The following is a 20357-nucleotide window of genomic DNA, read 5'->3' as shown; positions in this document are numbered from 1 at the left end:
GGAGATAGATAGATAGATATGTAGACAGACAAAAAGATTCAGACATTCAGATATACATAAATCGATACAAACAGATAGACAGACTGACAGACAAACAGATGAGAGAGAGAGAGAGAGAGAGAGAGAGAGAGAGACAGAGAGAGAGAGAGAGAGAGAGAGAATTATTTTTCGTAAGCCTTACAAAAATGGGTTGCACAGACATAACAGAAATATATAATTTGATTTCTCTCTCTCTCTCTCTCTCTCACACACACACACACACACACACACACACACACACACACACACACACACACACACACAGTCTTCATTAACCCCTGCAATAACAAATACACCCTTCAATAACCCCTCCAATAACAGTACACCCTTTAATAACCCCTCCAATAACAGATACAACCTTCAATAACCCCTCCAATAACATTCACCCTTCAATAACAAATACACCTTCAATAACCCCTCCAATAACAATACACCCTTTAATAACCCCTCCAATAACAGATACAACCTTCAATAACCCCTACAATAACATTCACCCTTCAATAACCCCTCCAATAACAAATACACCCTTCAATAACCCCTCCAATAACAAATACACCTTCAATAACCCCTCCAATAACAAATACACCCTTCAATAACCCCTCCAATAACAAATACACCCTTCAATAACCCCTCCAATAACAAATACACCCTCCAATAACCCCTCCAATAACAAATACACCCTTCAATAACCCCTCCAATAACAAATACACCCTTCAATAACCCCTCCAATAACAAATACACCCTTCAATAACCCCTCCAATGGTAAGAAATATGTCCTCGTCCTGAAGGTGTTGGGTGAGAGAGAGCAGGGCAGCTTTGAGTGACGAGGAGCTTTAGTGTGACGCAATTGGTGACGCGTGGTGACGGGGGGAGGGGGACTGGGTGATTGGAAGATTGGTGATTGCAAAAAAGAGACTGGGTGATTGGTGACTGTGAGAGAGAGGTGATTGGAGGAGACTGGTGATTGTGAGGAAAAAACTGGGTGACTGGAAGACATTCGTGATTGTGAGGGATTGAGACTGGGTGATTGGTGACTGTGAGAAAAAGAGAGGGTAATTGGAAGAGACTGGTGATTGTTAGGGACAAAGACTAGGTGACTGGAAGAGATTGGTGATTGTGAGAGACAGACTGAGTGATTGGTGACTGTGAGAAAGACTGAGTGACTAAAAGAGATTGGTGATTATGAGGGACAGAGACTGGGTGATTGGTGATTGAGAAAGAGAGGGTGATTGGAGGAGATCGGTGACTGTGAGAATGAGTCTGGGTGATTGGTGACTGTGAAAGAGCGGGTGATTGGTGATTGAATGATTAATGACTGTGAGAGTAGATGACTGGTAATTGTGAGAAAACGTGAGTGATTGGAAGAGATTGGTGACTGGAAGAAGTGATTGGTGATTGTAAGACGGAGAGACTGGGTGACCGGAAGAAACTGGTGATTGTAAGAAGAGATTGGTGACTGCAAGAGGAAGAGACTGGGTGACTGGAGGAGACTGGTGACTGAGTGAGAGGGGAAGATTGGTGATTGTGAGAGACTGACTGGAGGAGGGTGATCAGTGAGTGGGAGAAGGTGATTGGTATAAGAAGGACTGTGTGACTGGAGGAAGAGGGTGAATGAGTGAGTGGAGACTGGTGATTGTAAGAGAGTGAGACAGGCGTTTGGAGGAAGAGACTGGTAGGTGAGCGAGAGGGGGGATTGGTGATTAGGTGAAGGCGAGATAGTGATGATCAGGTGAGAATATGAAGCTGATGATTAGGTGAAAGGAGATTGGTGACTTGTAAGAAAAAGACATTGGTGATTGGCAGAAAGGGAGGACTGTTGATATTGGTGATTGGCTGACAGGAGATTGGTGATTTATAAGAGAAACTGGTGATTGAGTACAACTGGGAGACTGGTGATTGGGTAAACGATGGAGGCTGGTGATTGGGGAATGGTGATTGGATAAGAGAGTTTGTGACAGGGCAATAGGAGGATAATTATTAGGTGACTGGCGGGGGATGGTGATTGGGCAAAAGGAGAGAGGTGATTGGGGGTGATTAGGGACGAGGAGATTGGTGATTGGATAAGAGAAAGCTGTTGGTGATTGAGTGAATGTAAGAGAGAGGGAAGATTACTCGCTGACAGACGCCTCAATGACTGGTGACTGGAATGACTGGTGACTGGAGTGACTGGTGACTGGAATGATTACTGACTGGAAAGACTGATGACTGGAATGACTAGTAAGTGACATGAACAGTGACTGGAATGATTTGGATGGAATGACTGGTACCTGGAATGACTGATGACTACTGTAGAGTGACTAGTGACTGGAATTATTAGTGACTGGAATGGCTGGTGACTGGAATGACTGGTGACTGGAATGATTAATGACGAGTGACTGGTGACTAGAATGACTGGTGACTGGAATGACTTGACTGGAGTAACTGGCAGCTGATATGAAGTGACTGGAATAATTTGACTGGAATGACTGGTGACTGGAATGCAATGATTGGAATGACTGGTGACTGGAATGGCATGACTAGAGTGACTGGTTACTGGAATTATTAGTGAATTGGTATGGCTAGTGACTAGGATGACCGGTGACTGGAATGACTTGTAACTGGTGACTAGAGGGGCCTGCCTGACTGTGAAGAAGCCAGGTCGTCTAATTGGTAGAACTCGGCCCGTCTTGTCGAGGGCCGGGTTGGGGGTTGGCAGATTAATTGGAGCCGAAGGGGAAGGGATGCCGAATAGGGAAAGGGAGCCGAAGGGGGAAGGGGAAGCCGAAGGGGGAAGGGGGAGCCGAAAGGGGGAAGAGGGGGGACGAGCTGGTGACGAGGGAAGCCGCCGTGTCAAAGCCTCGAGACAGGTAAGGTCGACAGGTGTGCTAAAAACCGTCTGTATTGATCCTTTGTTCATGCCATTGAGTTGGAGGAGGTTAATATGCATTCACCCGTGTTTGCGTTTGTTTGTCAAAAAGACATCTCAGAAAGTTATAGATGGATTTCAATGATATTTTGTGGATAAGTGGGTCATGGGAGAAGGAAGAGATGATTAAATTTTAGTGGTGACTGAGTTCGAGTTCCTGTTCAGGACTGTTTTTTGTTTGTTTGTCCACAAGATTCTTCAAAAACTTTTCGATGGATTTTATTGAATTTTTCTGGATACGTGGGTCATGGGCCAATGAAGAGTTGATAAAGTTTTGGAGGTGATCTGAGTTATCTGGTATAGGCGGTGGCGGAGGTATGCGCTCTCTGAGTGCTATCTACTTTACTAGATAGGTTAGTAAACGTAGAAATCTCTCTCTCTCTCTCTCTCTCTCTCTCTCTCTCTCTCTCTCTCTCTCTCTCTCTCTCTATATATATATATATATATATATATATATATATATATATCCATCCATTCATTCAACCATCTACTTATCTATCTATCCATCCATCTATCTATTCTCCCTATCGTCGAAGTCAATAAAAAGGTAAACAGGTGTACTAAAGAAAAATAATAGTTTCCATTAACACCCCCTACTGCAATAACACCATATATATTCCCTCTTTACTACCGACAGATTATTTTATTAGTACTGCCCTACCGCTGAATTCAACTTAAAAAAAAATCAGTAAAGGACCTACGGAAAAAAAAAATAATAAAGGAACTAAAGGAGGAACAGTAATAAAGGATGCAGTGGGATGGGAGATTAACCAGAGCCGAATAGGGACGGGCGACGGACTGGTACCGAAGGAAGTAACAGTGCCGAAGTCTCCATGAACGTGTAGGTTAGCAGGTGTATTTACTCTCAATCCTTCCACCAAGTTTGGCTTAAATCGGAGCAAAACTCTTTAAGCAGACCTACCCCTGTGATATTTACTCTCAATCCTTCCACCAAGTTTGGCTTAAATCGGAGCAAAACACTTTATGCAGACCTACCCATGTGATTTTTACTCTCAATCCTTCCACCGACTTTGGCTTAAATCGGAGCAAAACACTTTATGCACACCTACCCATGTGACCTTTATATTTTGCACTGACCTTTGACCTTGACCGTGACCTGTTCTCAAAATAATTTCATCACTGCCTGATCTTAAAACCACCCCAAAATTTGCCTAAATCGGATAAAAAACGGCTTCTTTAAGTAACCTCTCCATGTGACCTTGGCCTTTCATCATTTGGTTATAACTGGATCAAATATTTTTAGTTATTTTGTCACAAACACACCACCCTTTACCCAATCTCTCTCTCTCTCTCTCTCTCTCTCTCTCTCTCTCTCTCTCTCTCTCTCCTTTGATCCCACCTCGATCCCCTCAAACCATCTCCCTCTCCCCTCGATCCTCTAACTCCTCCCCCTTTAGCCTCCCTCCCTCCCTCCCCTCCCTTTCCTCTCTCTTAAACCTACTTCCCCCTCCTCCCTCCCTTCCCCGTCCACCCTTCTTGCCCCTCCTCATTTCTCCCCTTCCTCCCCCCCTCTCCCCACCCGCCTCCCTCTTCTCTCCCTTAAACCTATGTCCCTTTCCTCCCCCTTGAACTTACCTCCCTTTCCTCCCTCTTATCCTTCTCTCCTCTCCCTTCCTCCCCATCCACCAATTGCTTTAATCTTCCTTCCCTCTCCCCAAATTACCTCCCCCTCCTCCACCTTCTCTCACTTCCTCCCCTCTACTGCTTCCTCCTCCCCCTCTCTCTCCCCTCCTCCTGCCTGAACCTCCCTCCCTTTCCTCCCCGATGAACCAATCTTCCTCCCCTCCCCCACTCAACTTACTCCCCCTCTCCCCCATGATTCAACCTCCCACTCCACCGCTTCTCCTCCTCCTCCTCCTCCTCCCTGTAGTTCACTTTGTCCCCTGCGTCCTAACAATCCCTCCAGCACGTCTCCTAGGCCCGTATATTCGTTGGGTGAAGAAGCTCCCTAACACCTTTTCCTACGCCATTTATTCTGCTCGTTAAACCTCACCGTCCTCTCCTTGAGTGTTATGAAAATCCTTCCAATATCGCCCTACTCTGCATTAATATCGTAAAAAGGGATATTAACCATCCACATCCAAAAATAAATCGCTAAGGAAGAGGTGTTAGGGAGCTTCCATAACCGATGAGAATACCAGCTTAAGACCCTCCGTCCAGCTCTGACCTAGGATGGAAAGGTAAGAGGCTTAGACTTTACCACTAAGCCACCTGAAGGCAAAGGTGTAAGCCAGGTGTCCTTCGAGTTCCAATTAATGTCCCAGGTATACACTAAAGCCCCCTAACACCTCTTCCTGAGCGATTTATTTTGGGGGATTGGTGGTTAATTTATTCACTAAAGAAGTCCCCTAATACCTCTTCCTAAGAGATTTATTTTGGGGGATGGGTGGTTAATTTGTTTGTATGTTATGCTGAGTACAGCGATAATGAATGGATTTATATAGCACAGAATAGGGCAGTAAGGAGTAATATGCAAAATAAATCGCATAGGAAAAGGTATTAGGGAGCTTCCTTACCTGGCGAGAATAGAAAATGACGTACGGTTCGCTCAAAAATTCCTTTACGTCTTGAAAACGTGAGAGAGAGAGAGAGAGAGAGAGAGAATAGTAATCTGAGGTAACCAGGTATCCACAGGTGCAATACACCGGTTAATTAAAAAAGTAATCGTAGAAAACGTGGAATTACAGGAAAAATAGCCAGATAAGAGGGGGTCAAGAAATGAGAGAGAGAGAGAGAGAGAGAGAGAGAGAGAGAGAGAGAGAGAGAGAGAGAGAGAGAGAGAGAGAGACATAAAAGACGGCAATCATATAAGGAACCAGGCAATTTATATAAGAAAAACTCATTATATAATCAAAGGAAAGAACCAGGAATGAGGGGGAGGATAGGTATGGAGGGAGAGGTGGGAGGATAGGTATGGAGGGAGAGGTGGGAGGATAGGTATGGAGGGAGAGGCGGAGGGATAGGTAAGGAGGGAGGGGTGGGAGGATAGGTAAGGAGGGAGAGGTGGGAGGATAGGTATGGAGGGAGAGGCGGAGGGATAGGTAAGGAGGGAGGGGTGGGAGGATAGGTATGGAGGGAGAGGTGGGAGGATAGGTATGGAGGGAGGCGGAGGGATAGGTAAGGAGGGAGGGAAGGGAGGATAGGGAGGGAGAGATGGAGGGATAGGTAAGGAGGGAGAGGTAGAGGGATAGGTATGGAGGGAGGGAAGGGAGGATAGGGAGGGAGAGATGGAGGGATAGGTAAGGAGGGAGAGGCAGAGGGATAGGTATGGAGGGAGGGAAGGGAGGATAGGGAGGGAGAGATGGAGGGATAGGTAAGGAGGGAGAGGCAGAGGGATAGGTATGGAGGGAGGGAAGGGAGGATAGGGAGGGAGAGATGGAGGGATAGGTAAGGAGGGAGAGGCAGAGGGATAGGTATGCAGGGAGGGGTGGAAGGATAGGTATGGAGGGAGAGGCGGAGGGATAGGTTAGGAAGGAGGGATGGGAGGATAGGTAAGGAGGGAGGGGTGGGAGGATAGGTAAGGAGGGAGGGATGGGAGGATAGGTATGGAGGGAGGGGTGGAAGGATAGGTATGGAGGGAGGGGTGGGAGGATAGGTATGGAGGGAGGGGTGGGAGGATAGGTATGGAGGGAGGGGTGGGAGGATAGGTATGGAGGGAGGGGTGGGAGGATAGGTATGGAGGGAGGGGTGGGAGGATAGGTAAGGAGGGAGGGATGGGAGGATAGGTAAGGAGGGAGGGATGGGAGGATAGGTAAGGAGGGAGGGATGGGAGGATAGGTAAGGAGGGAGGGGTGGGAGGATAGGTAAGGAGGGAGGGATGGGAGGATAGGTAAGGAGGGAGGGATGGGAGGATAGGTATGGAGGGAGGGGTGGGAGGATTGGTAAGGAGGGAGGGGTGGACAGATAAGGAGGGAGGGGTGGGAGGAAAGGTAGGGCGGGAGGGGTGGGAGGATAGGGAGGGAGAGATGAACGGATAGGTAAGGAGGGAGGGATGGAGGGAGAGGTAAGGAGGGAGGGGTGGAAAGCTAGGTAGGGAGGGAGGGGTGGGAGGATAGGTAGGGAGGGAGGGGTGGAAGGATAGGTAAGGAGGGAGGGGTGAAAGGATAAGGAGGGAGAGATGGAGGGATAGGTAAGGAGGGAGGGAAGGAAGAATAGGTAGGGAGGAAGGGGTGGGAGGGTAGGAAGGGAGGGGGTCTGGGAGTTGACATGACTGAGGGAGAAAGATGACACAGCCAGACCAGCAATCACTAAATAAGCCAGGGATGAGAAAGATCTGAGGGAGCGAGGAAGAGAGGGAGGAAGAGAAGGAGGGATCAGAGAGACATTGGAGGAGGACAGTGATCTTAGCAGTGGTGGAGGAACAGGGAAGAGGAGGAGGTGGAGGAGGAAAGAAGACGGAACAAGAGGCTAAAAGAAAGAGGAGAATGAGGGGACAAGGAATAAATGAAGCAATAAATGAAGCAAGAGATGGAGAGATGAATGAATGAATAAATGAAGATGGAGAAATGAATGAATGAATAAATGAAGATGGAGAGATGAATGAATGAATAAATGAAGATGGAGAGATGAATGAATGAATAAATGAAGATGGAGAGATGAATGAATGAATAAATGAAGATGGAGAAATGAATGAATAAGTAAATGAAGAAAGAGATGGAGAATGAGAAAGAGGAAGATCAGAGAAGACAGTAGGGCTATTGATCTTACAGAGAGAAAGATGAGGGAGGAAGACAGCAGAGGGGTGTGAAAGGATCAAACAGGAGAGTGGGAGGTAAGAGAAAGAAAGGGGAGAGAGGGAAAAAGAGAGGGAGAGAAGGACGAAATGAAGCCTAGTAAAGAGGCAATGATCTTACAGAGAGCTGGATGTTGGAGGAAGATGGAAGAAGGAAGTGGAATAAAAAGAAAGAAAAAGAAATGAATGGAAAGACAATAAGATTAGAGAGAGAGAGAGAAAGAGAGAGAGTAAAAGAGCAGAAAAAAAGACTGAAAGGTAAGGAACGAAGTAAGAAGCTGAGGAAAAAGAAAGGAGGTAAGGTGGATACAAGGAGAGAAGGAGGAAGAGGATACATGGAAGAGGAAGAGAGAAGGGAAGAGAGGGAAGAAGACAGAAAGACGAAGACAAAGGGAGAGACAGATGGAGGGAGGAGGGGAAGACAATGGAGGAAATAGAGGGAAGAGAGAAAGGAGAAGAGGAGGAAGAAAGACAGGATGAAGGAAGAGAGAGGAAGAAGATAAGAGACAGGGGGAAGAAGAGAAGACAGAGAAAGAACTGAAAGACGAAGGAAGAAAGAAAATGGGAAAGAAAGATATAGAGGGAGGAAAAGTGACCAGGAAGGAAGAGAGGACAAAACAAGAATGATGGAGGAAGAATGGTCAAAGGAAGAAATAAAGGGAGGAAGAGAGAATTAAGGGAGGAAGAGAGAATAAAGGAAGGAAGAGAGAATAAAGGAAGGAAGAAAGAATAAAAGGAGGAGGAGAAAATAAAGGGAGGAAGAGAGAATAAAGAGAGGAAGAGAGAATAAAGGGAGGAAGAGAGAATAAAGGGAGTGAGAGAAGGAGAGAGACGCAAATCAGTGGGAGGGAGAGAGGAATGGAGGAAGAGGAGATACGTAAGGGGGGAGATGGAAAGGGGAGGGAGAAGACAAAGGAAGAGGGAGGGAAGGACGGAGGAGGGGAGGAGAAAGATCAAACGGAGGGAAGGATTGGGAGATACGGAGAGAGGGACAGAGGCAGGAAAAGGAGACGAGAGGAGAGAGGGGGGGGTAGGGGGAGGGTAGGAAAGAAAGGAGACAACCCGAAGGTACAGTTTGATTGATATGCAATCTCTCTCTCTCTCTCTCTCTCCCTCTCTCTCTCTTGATGAATGACACTGAGATACAAATACTGTTTACGTACTACTGTTTAGTCAAATAAACGGTGTAGCCTGTCCCTGTGGCAGTATGTATCGGAGAGAGAAAAAGTAAGGATGGAAGTTTAGTGAATGAAGTGCTTGAAAGGGTACAACAGGGAAGGATAGTTGTCGGTTCATTGAAAGCAGTGATAAGAAACAGGGAAGCAAGCATGGAAGTAAAAAAAAAAAAGTCGCTGCATGATACTGTAGTACTGTGATACCAACTCTAACGTATGGGTGCGAAGCCTGGAGCCTGTTGGAAGGACACAAAATTGAGAGCAGTGGAAATTAGTTATTTGCGAAAAGCATGTAGAGTTACTTGGAGAGACAGACTGACAAATGAAAAGGTGAAGGAGCGTTGTGGTGCGGATGTGGATGTGATAGAAAGCGTCAGGAGAAATACACTTAGGTGGTTTGGCCATGTGAAGAGGATGGAGTGAGACTAGCGAGGAGAGTATGTGAGTGAGCTGTACGGGGGGAAGAGGGAGACCGAGGATGAGATGGAGGGATGGAATGGAGAAGTATAACAAGAGAGTGGGGTGCGAGTTGGGGAAGGGCAACGTAATGACAGGGGACAGGGCGACGCGGAGGCGATTTGTCTGTGGCCACCTCTTAAGAGAAAAACGTGTCTGGCTATAGATGGATAAACAGACAGACAGATTCAGATGGGAAAGTGTCAAAGGAGCCTGAGAGTGTTAATACAATCAGTTTTTTTGTAAGCTATGCAACCTAAATCTCATACGTATTTAAGAGAAACTTGGCACCACTGAAATCAAGAGAGAGCCATCGTAGTGAAAAGGCTGAAATTCTTAAGTGTCCCCTCATTTTCCTTGCAATTACTGACTCCACAAGTTTGGCAATTATCGATGTTAGGCTAATTGGTGTAGAATTTAGGACTTAATGAGAGAGAGAGAGAGAGAGAGTTATACCAACATATGATGAAGCACGTGTTTGTAATATTCACAGGTAGGTAGGCAGGTAACAAGGTAAACATACAGATAGATAGACAGATAGATAGACTCAGAGACTGACAGGTAGGTAGGTAGGTAGGTAGGTAGACAAGAGAGAGAGAGAGAGAGAGAGAGAGCAGGTGTATTGGTGGATTGTTCTAAAAATCCTTACCTCGGTCACAAAGTTTTTCTTCTCGTGTAAGGGAGGCATAATCAGGGAGGAGGTGGGGGGGATAGTCAGGGGGAGGGAGGGGACATGAGGAAATGGGGGAGAGAGGGATGATGAGGGAGGGAGAAGATGAAGGGGAGGGAATGAAGAAATGGTGAGGAAGATGGGTTGGGGAGAGAGAGAGATAGAGAGAGAGAGAGGTGGGGAGATGACAAGGGGAGAAGAGAGAGATGATGATAGAGGGTGAAAGAAAATAATGGGGAGGAAGAGATGGGAGAGGAAAGAGGTGTGGGGAGAAAAGAAATGGAAAAGAATGATGATGACAGGGGAGAGAAAGTCTGATGGGGAGGAGAATTATAAAGGGGGAGGAAGATGGGTGAGCGTGGGGTGGGGTGATGAAAAGGAGAAAAATGGGTGATGATGAGAAAGGGAGAAAAAATGAAAGGGGAGGAGAGACATAAATGGGGAGAAAGAAGCGAGGAGGGGAGAGGTGGGGAGGTGAAATAGGCAAACGAGAGGGAGAATAGAGAGAAAATGAAAGGGATGAGAGGGAGACAGCAAGAGGAGAGAGGGATTGGAGAATGAAAGGGGAGTTAGGGGGAGGGGAGATGAAGTGGGGAGAAGGGGGAGATAATAAAGAGAAAATGATGGATAGAAAAGACATAATTACAAAGGGAGATGAGGAAGAGACATGGAAAAATGAAGAGGGGAGAGGAAATGGAGAGGGGGGGAAAGGGGGAGATGTTAACTGGATTGAGATGAAAGAGATGATGTGGGAAAGGAAGCTGATCTGATGCTTTGCTTTTCCCTTCTTTTCTTTCCCTCTGTACTAATTGACTACACACACACACACACACACACACACTCAAATACAAAAAAAAATGACCTCCTCCAAACTTTGAACTTCTGTTACCTTTCTTACTATCACTTCTTTGTCTTCTTCCCTCACTTCTCTTGCTCTCTCTTGCTTAAACAAAGACAGAGAGAGAGGCGGGGGGGGTTGTTCTTTAAGTCTTTTCTGAAAAGGTTTACCTCTCCAAGACGGGAGTAAAAGTGGGAGAGAAAATAGAGTTAAGGAAAGAGTTGGAAAAGAGAGAAACAAGAGGACTAAAGATCAAAGAGGAGAGGAGAGGAGAAGGGAATAGAGGAGGAGAGGGGAGGGGAGGGGAGGGGAGGGGAGGGGAGGGGAGGGGAGGGAGAGGAGAGAAAAGGAGAAGGAAGAGAAGGAAAAGTGATTAAAAAGCTCAAGGAAAAGACAAGAGGAGGGAAAAAGACAAGGAAAGAGGAAATACAGGTAAAGGTATAATAACCACAGGAGAAAAAAGAGAAGAGAGAGAGAGAGAGAGAGACAGACAGACAGACAGACAGACAGACAGAACAGAGATGATGGCGAGGAGATGAGGAGAAGATAGGAGAAGGAGAAATGGAAGTGAAGGTACAAGATCAAGGAGGAGAGAGATGATTCTGGCCTGACCGGGGAAAGCCATCAAAGGAGAGAGAGAGAGAGAGAGAGAGAGAGAGAGAGAGAGAGAGAGTGAGAGAGAGAGAGAGGAAGAACCAAGGAAAGAAATTAACCAAGCCATCATCAGGAAATATACCCGAGAAATACATCGTCGGAAATACACCAGTGGAAATAAATACACTGAAATTCTACCTATCTACAGTATCTATCTACTGCCAGACGCCTAAATCCCGTAAGGGGTGGCCACAAACAAATCGCCTCCACTGATATTAACCTAGGAAAATAAACTATGGTAAATATATTCAAGGAAATATTATATACGAAGGGAAATACTGGAAATAAACCATGGAATTATACCAGAGAAAGAGGAAATGAATATGGGGAAATTGCAAAGACGAAATCGTGTGTGTGTGTGTGTGTGTGTGTGTGTGTGTGTGTGTGTGTGTGTGTGTGTGTGTGTGTGTGTGTGTGTGTGTGTGTGTGTGTGTGTGTGTGTGTGTCGAATTACAAAATTATGTATATATTTGCCTCTCTCCTTCTCCTCCTCCTCCTTCTCCTCCTCTTCCTCCCCCCAATTCTTAATCCCCTTGCTCCTCCCCCTCCCTCCCCTCCCCTTGATCTCTCTCACCAACCCTCTTATCCCTCTGTTCTCGCCATCTCTCAGAAAAATCTATTAAAATAAAATATCCCTTTGAAGGATGAACCAGAAATGCAAGACGTACTCTGTGTGAGGTGTGTGTGTGTGTGTGTGTGTGTGTGTGTGTGTGTGTGTGTGTGTGTGTGTGTGTGTGTGTGTGTGTGTGTGTGTGTGTGTGTGTGTGTGTGTGTGTGTGAGTTCAATTTTTACAGCAAGAAGTTGGGGGGGAATATTTTAGAAAAGATTTGATGTGAAGAATATCCTAAGTTTTTTCCTTGTATGTAGCTTTTATTTACTTATTTATTTATTTATTTATTCATTCATTCATCCATTCACTTATTCATTCTTTTCTTTCTTCCTTTCTTTCATTCACTCATTCATCCATACTTTCTTTCCTTCACGGCGCGGAGTATAATACCATTCCTCAGCTGAATAAAATCGTCTGGAGAAAGCAAGAAGTAAACACACAAGACGTCATCAGAGTGAAGAGGTTAAGTCAACAGGAAATATTACAGGGAGGGAAAACTACTACTACTACTACTACTACTACTTTCCATTCCTACCCTCTGCATCTTTTCCACTGCACCTCTTCGTGACTATCATGATATCCGAACGCTAATCTATTGCTACGATTCAGCATTCGAAACGGAGAGAAGGTAATTTTAGGACAAGTTAAGAGTGATAGGAGTACAGGTAAGGGGTCACCTGGGGATTAATTATAAAGGTGATTACCTGTATCAAAGGGTGGAAGGGGAAGGAGGGCCCTGTCATGCTCAGCCCTTCATATCTTTACTATCATGGTGTATTTTCTTTTCATAATATTGATAACTTTACACACACACACACACACACACACACACACACACCTACGAGGACCTACCTACCTACCAACACACACACATACCTACCAACCTACTTACACACACACACACACACCTACGAGCGCCTACCTACCTACCAACACACACACATACCTACCTACCTACTTACACACACACATACCTACCCACCAACACACACACACATACTGTACCTACTTACCTACCTACACACACTCATACCTACCTACCTACTTACAAACACACACACACATACCTACCTACCTACTTACACACACACACACACACACACACACACACACACACACAAATATAATCATAGCTTTTCCAGTGCAAGGTATCAAAGGCAAGGAATGTAATAACACGAAATTCTTCAGTCAAATATCAGAAAAAAAAATCTAATTATAATATCTTTGAACCAACCAACAAGAGAGAGAGAGCGAGAGAGAGAGAGAATGTGTGTGTGTGTGTGTGTGTGTGTGTGTGTGTGTGTGTGTGTGTGTGTGTGTGTGTGTGTGTGTGTGATATGGACCTCTCACACTACTTCATAGCCCAATATCTAACCTCAACTCTCCCTACTATCCCTTCTTATCCATCACTACTTCTTTCTCTCCCACTCTCTCTTTTTCTATACATACCCCATCCCCACTGGTACTATCCTCCTCTTCCCTATCCCTCCTTGACTATCCTATCATGGCCCTCGCTACTATCACTACCCCTCTCTGCCTTACTATCCTTACCTATCCTCTAAGTTCAGAATGGTAGTATTGTTCTCAAAGTTCTTCCATACCCACGTCGTCCCCATACTTACTATCCCTTAAGGCTATCCTCTCCCTCCCTTAGACTCTATCCCTCTATCCTCTCCCTCCCTTTAGACTCTATCCCTCTATCCTCTCCCTCCCTTTAGACTCTATCCCTCTATCCTCTCCCTCCCTTTAGACTCTATCCCTCTATCCTCTCCCTCCCTTTAGACTCTATCCCTCTATCCTCTCCCTCCCTTTAGACTCTATCCCTCTATCCTCTCCCTCTCTTTAGACATTATCCCTCTATCCTCTCCCTCCCTTTAGACTCTATCCCTCTATCCTCTCCCTCTCTTTAGACACTATCCCTCTATCCTCTCCCTACCTTTAGGCTCTATCCCTCTATCCTCTCCCTCCCTTCAGACTCTACCCTCTCCTATCCTTTATGCTCTATCCCTCTATCCTCTTCCTCCCTTTGGACTCTATCCCTCTATCCTCTCCCTACCTTTGAACTCTATCCCTCTATCCTCTCCCTACCTTTGGACTCTATCCCTCTATCCTTTTCCCCCCTTTAGGCTCTATCCCTCTATTTTCTCTCCCTTTTAGACTCTATCCCTCTATCCTCTTCCTCCCTTTGGACTGTATCCCTCTATCCTTTCCCTCCCTTTAGGCTCTATCCCTCTATCCTTTCCCTCCCTTTAGACTCTATCCCTCTATCCTTTCCCTCCCTTTAGACTCTATCCCTCTATCCTTTCCCTCCCTTTAGACTCTATCCTCTCCTTTCCTTTATGCACTATCCCTCTATCCTCTTCCTCCCTTTAGACTCTATCCCTCTATCCTTTCCCTCCCTTTAGGCTCTATCCCTCTATCCTCTCCCTCCCTTTAGACTATTCATTTCTCAGTAACTTACCCTTCACTATCACTATCCCGTCCCCCTCCCTACCATCCCAATCCCTCTTCTCTTTCTCTCTCCCTGGCCAACTGTTCATTCCTCCAGTTTACCTCTCTCTCTCTCTCTCTCTCTGACTATTTTTACTACCCTATCCCTGACTATCATCTCTGTATTGTCCCATTTCTCCCTGTCCTTCCCTGACTATCCTATCCTTCACTACCCTGTCTCCCTTCCTACTATCCCAATCTGCCTCTTCTTTATCCCTCCTCACCTATTTTACTATTTTTCTCATGTCCTCTCGCTACTATCACTATTTCACTCTATCCCTCCTGTACTATCCATCCAAAATGTCAGTAGTCAGCCCTCTAATAGTCCTTCATAGTTCCCCATCAATACTCTCCCTATCCCCCTTGCTACTATCCCCATTCCTCTCTCTTACATCCCTCCCTTCATCCTCTATCCCTCATTAATCTATCCTTTATTATAAGTAATATAAAAAAATACAGCTTTCACACAGTCTTTCATAGTTTACCATCAATGCCTATCCTGTCCCCCACTTCTATCCCTATCTATCCATCCTCTATCCTTCCCTGACTATTTTATGCTCCGTCTCATAACCATCCCACTCTCAAAATATACAGTGATCTAAGTCTATCTATCCCATATCCATACCTACCCCCCAATTATCACACTCTAAACCTATCTTCCTCTACACATCCCTATCCCCCACCTACCAGTCCACCCCTATCCAAGCCTATCCCCTAACGCATGTCACTGAATTGAAAAGATTATTTATTTTTTAATTTCAAGGTATGTGTTTTATTCTCTGCTTGTATTCTGTATCCGTAATATACCCTATCTATCTATCTATCTGTCTGTCTATCTATCTATCTATCTGTCTGTCTGTCTATTTATCCCTTCCTACCTTTGATTACTTCGTGCTCTTCCTTGGTGTATGGTACTGTCTATCTATCTATTTGTCTATCTATCTATCTGTCTATCTATCTATCCCTTCCTACCTTTGATTACTTCCTGCTCCTCTTGTCGTACGGTACTGCACGCCTCCCCTTCCCTCCCCACCCCCTCACCTGGCCGTCGTCATGGAAACCAATTACAGGTGGAAGCAATGAGTGTTCCTTGGGTTATACACGTTATATTACCCCATCAAGGCCTCACCAGGTATACCGTATACTGTACTACCACTAACGCACGATAAAAAACAGAGGGACTATGCGTTATATTAGTCGTTTTAAACACACACACACACACACACACACACACACACACACACACACACACACACACAAGCATGACTGTTGTGATGATAATAAAAACATACAGGTGATGGTGATGATGACACACACACACACACACAAGCATGACTGTTGTGATGATACTAAAAACATACAGGTGGTGGTGATGATGACACACACACACACACACACACACACACACACACACAATACCACAACCAAGCCTCCTCCCACGCCAGCAATTACGAGAGGACAAAGCCTTGGTAATAAGAGAGGCGATACCTTTCCCCACACACCTGAGGAGGATTCACCTGTCAATACCTGAATACCTTCCTGAAGACTAGGAGCTTAGCAGGACTCATCCCACATCCCACACACCCCACCGACCCCTCTCTCCGGATAAAATAATATAATCCATCTCTACAGCCAGACGCCTTAATCCAGGATAAGATGGTCACTAAGAAATTCGCCTTCTTGTCACCCTCATTTAGTGTAGAATTGCCCACTGCAGCACTACGTATATGTGTGAAATGCATGACATGTAGATAGATATTATGATAGACAGACTGACAGATTAATAGATGGATGGATGGATGGATGAATGAATGGATGGATGGATGGATGGACTGATAGATAGACAGTTACATACGGATAGATAGAAAGATACATGGATGGATAAATGGATTTATGGATGAACAGATAGACAGACAGATAGATACATGGATAGATGGATGGATGAAGAGACAGACAGACAGACGGACTGCATAGTTTGATCCAGCCTTCATCAAACATTCACCACACATTTCCCTTTACACTGAATAAAGACAATGTTGACCAGAAGAATAAACAACACACAGGTCCTCGTACTGAAGGGGTTGTGGTCGTGTGTATGCCGGGACAATATTGGTGTTTACATAGCCAGTCCTGTCCCCAGCTGCATGCAAATTTTACCCATTTAATTACAGCTTATTTGATCACTGTCTGAGCGAGATGGATGGGGTGAAGGGGAGGGGGAGGAGAGGGGAGGAGGGAGAGGGAGAGGGGAGGGGAGGGGAGGGGAGGGGAGGGGGAGGGAGAGGGAGAGGGGGAAGGAGATGTGTGTGTGTGTGTGTGTGTGTGTGTGTGTGTGTGTGTGTGTGTGTGTGTGTGTGTGTGTGTGTGTGTGTGTGTGTGTGTGTGTCCCTATCGTTTGCAAGCAAGAGTATAATACCAGTAATAAGAGCGCATACCTCCGCCAAGGCCCAACATGCAATTCCTTTTAATTCAGTCAAGTCTAATCCAACATGGAAAAAGACTACCCCCCCCCCATATAGAATATTTAAATCCGCTAGATCCGGAATTTTATATGGATCCGCGCCAAACTGTACACATTCGTAGATACCAACATCCTACATATGTCTGATTTTTTCATCAAGATCCATTCAATATTCACTGAAAAATTTACGAAAATGTCGAACAATGCCCTATCTCGCAATGTTAAAGTGAAAAAAAAATTCCTGGATCCGCACCTTTATCCGGATCCGCACCAAAATTTAATGGAGTCTGTTCTGGGCCAAGGCCCATTGAGTCTATTCTGGGCCAAGGCCCATTCTTCTACCAAGTTTCGTGGAAATCCGTCCAGTAGTTTTTGTGTAATCTTGCTCACAAACCAACCAATCAACAAACATACAAACGGACAGGGGTGAATTATAACCTCCTTGGCGGAGGTAATAATAATAATAATAATAATAATAATAATAATAATAATAATAATAATAATAATAATAACAATCATCATCATCATCATCATCTTACTAACAATAATAATGCCTAAGAGTACGAACAAATTTGGGATATTATTTTACCTCCTTTACTAAAATATGAATAAACATCAAAATAAAATCAACAGGGAGAAAGTAAAGCAAAAAATGTCATTATCAAAGGAGGTTACTTTAATCTCAGGTGTTAATTACCTTCCTTCAAATCGCCAGGTGAGGGCAATGATACAGAAAGACATCGTAGTGAAGGGGTTGGTCCATTCTCAGGTAATCACATTTTTAGATTTTCAAAGTTTGTGAGGAAGTGTGTAGTCATGTGTGTGTTTACGACTTATATGCGTGCACAAATTTGATGAATACGTACATACATACATACATACAGTACACACATACACATACTAGTACATACACATACAACTCATACATACATACTCGTACATACACATACATACACATACATATACACATACATACTCGTACATACACATACATACACATACATATACACATACATACGTACACACATACATACATACACATTCAGATACATACATATATACCGTACATACACAGGCACAAATACATTACTTGGTTTCATGTGATTCATAGATATGCTGATATCCACTGCTGATAGTGGCATACATACACACACATACATACATACACATACGGTACATACATACACGCACATACATAAATAGACATACATACACATATATATACATACATAAAAACAAGCATATATAGGAGACACACTTACTCACACTCTCACTCCTCACTCAGTTACTCTCACCTGATGTGCAGTTTGGGTGTGCAAATGTGTTTAGTTTTGACAAATACATAGTCACGGGTCACACGAATGGTGATTGTTTTATAAATTTGTATTCAGTTTTATTTACAACCAAATGTTCACACCTTTTTACTCTCTCTCTCTCTCTCTCTCTCTCTCACACACACACACACACACACACACAAGCAACAGGTGTGTGGAGTATGGACGTCAGGTGTATCAGGTGGTGTTTCCGGTCTACACACACACACACACACACACACACACACACACACAATAATACTCGGGCAAAGACCAGAAAGGAAGAAGAGGAGGTGGAGGAGGAAGAGGAAAAGGAAGCTGAATACAAACAAAAACGACAACAACAATAACAGCAACACCAACGAGAGAGAGAGAGAGAGAGAGAGAGAGAGAGAATTGGTAAAGGGGGAGAGAAATAAAAAGAACAGGATATGAGGGGAAGGTGAAAATTGAGTATTAAGAATGGAAAACAGAGAATGAGAAAAAGAGAGTTTAAAGAGGAAAGAAAGGAAAGGGAAAGAGATAGATAGAGAGAGAGAGAGAGAGAGAGAGAGAGAGAGAGAGAGAGAGAGAGAGAGAGACACACACACACACACACACACACACATTCACACACACAAATTAAAACAATGATAATTGGATGGCGAGGGTTGATTCTAATCTCTCTCTCTCTCTCTCTCTCTCTCTCTCTCTCTCAACAAACACACCCTTAACCCATTAACACAAGTGCCTCATCTTCAATTATTCAGACCGGGTTGATGGTGGTGGTGGTGGTTGATTGTGGTCGAAGATGGTGGTTGATGGTGGTTGTTGATGCTGGTTGATGGTAGCATTGATGGTTATGGTGATAATGGTGACTGATAGTGGTGGTGGTGGTGGTGGTAGTTGACAGTGGTTGTGATAATGGAGCATCGTTAACCCTTTCACTGTGATGACCCAATTTGCATCTCACGCCACCAACAACCAATAATATTTAAGCGAAGGAAGTAGTCTACCTGCAACAGTGAGGGGGTTAATTAGGACTATCCCTCACCTTTCCACCTCGAGGCATCTTGTTTGCAGATGACAAGAATAAGCCACATAATGCGTCATCGTGCTCATGAGGTTAAAAATAGGTTAGGTCGTCTGGCATATACCTAATGAGATAGAAATACGAATTATATAGTGGGTCTCCTTGCATGGTATGGGATGGGAGGGTAGTGACTGCGAAAATTATACCATCCATCTCACTTCGTTGATGAATCTGGTTTAATTCAGTGGTTTCCAATTTTTTTCTGTGTTGTTACCCCCTGGACATAATACAATAGCTTCTGCGTTCTACACCCTCCTCTGAAGAAGAAGAAAGCAGCAAATCACCCTTCCAATAAGCATGACTAAGATTATCGCAATTCACATGCTTAACGTTATGGTCGCTGTGCATGCTCATATAAAAGCACTCAGACTGTGAATTGAAAAACTGGGTCAAAACGCATCTCTGCTACCAATTTGGGTATCAGGGGCCAAGTCAGATCTTTTTTAATGCAAAGGAAGAAGGAACCAAAGGCCAAAAGTCAGCAAGATTGTTCCCACCAAGAAAAAACAAAAACAAGATAACACAGAGCCAAATTCAAGAGTAAGGGAGATTGGATGTTATATTTCACACATATTTTCTCATGCAGCCCTGATTTGTTTTCACTACTCAGGTAAACTCCGAATCACACAGACAGACAAGAGGGGCAGGACCATTCAGCCAGCCAGTTTGCGGATGATACTGTAACAATCCATCCTCACCCAAACATCCATCCAGCTCCTCTCTTCAATCCATCCTCATCCAAACATCCATCCAGCTCCTCTCTTCAGTTTTATGGTAACAATCCATCCTCACCCAAACATCCATCCAGCTCCTCTCTTCAATCCATCCTCATCCAAACATCCATCCAGCTCCTCTCTTCAGTTTTACGGTAACAATCCATCCTCATCCAAACATCCATCCAGCTCCCCTCTTCAATTTTA

Source organism: Coenobita brevimanus, chromosome 29 (assembly GCF_032717465.1).
Source record: "Coenobita brevimanus isolate Jiangsu-jjx chromosome 29, ASM3271746v2, whole genome shotgun sequence".
Classification (NCBI taxonomy): Eukaryota; Metazoa; Arthropoda; class Malacostraca; order Decapoda; family Coenobitidae; genus Coenobita; species Coenobita brevimanus.
This window is presented reverse-complemented; position numbering follows the sequence as displayed.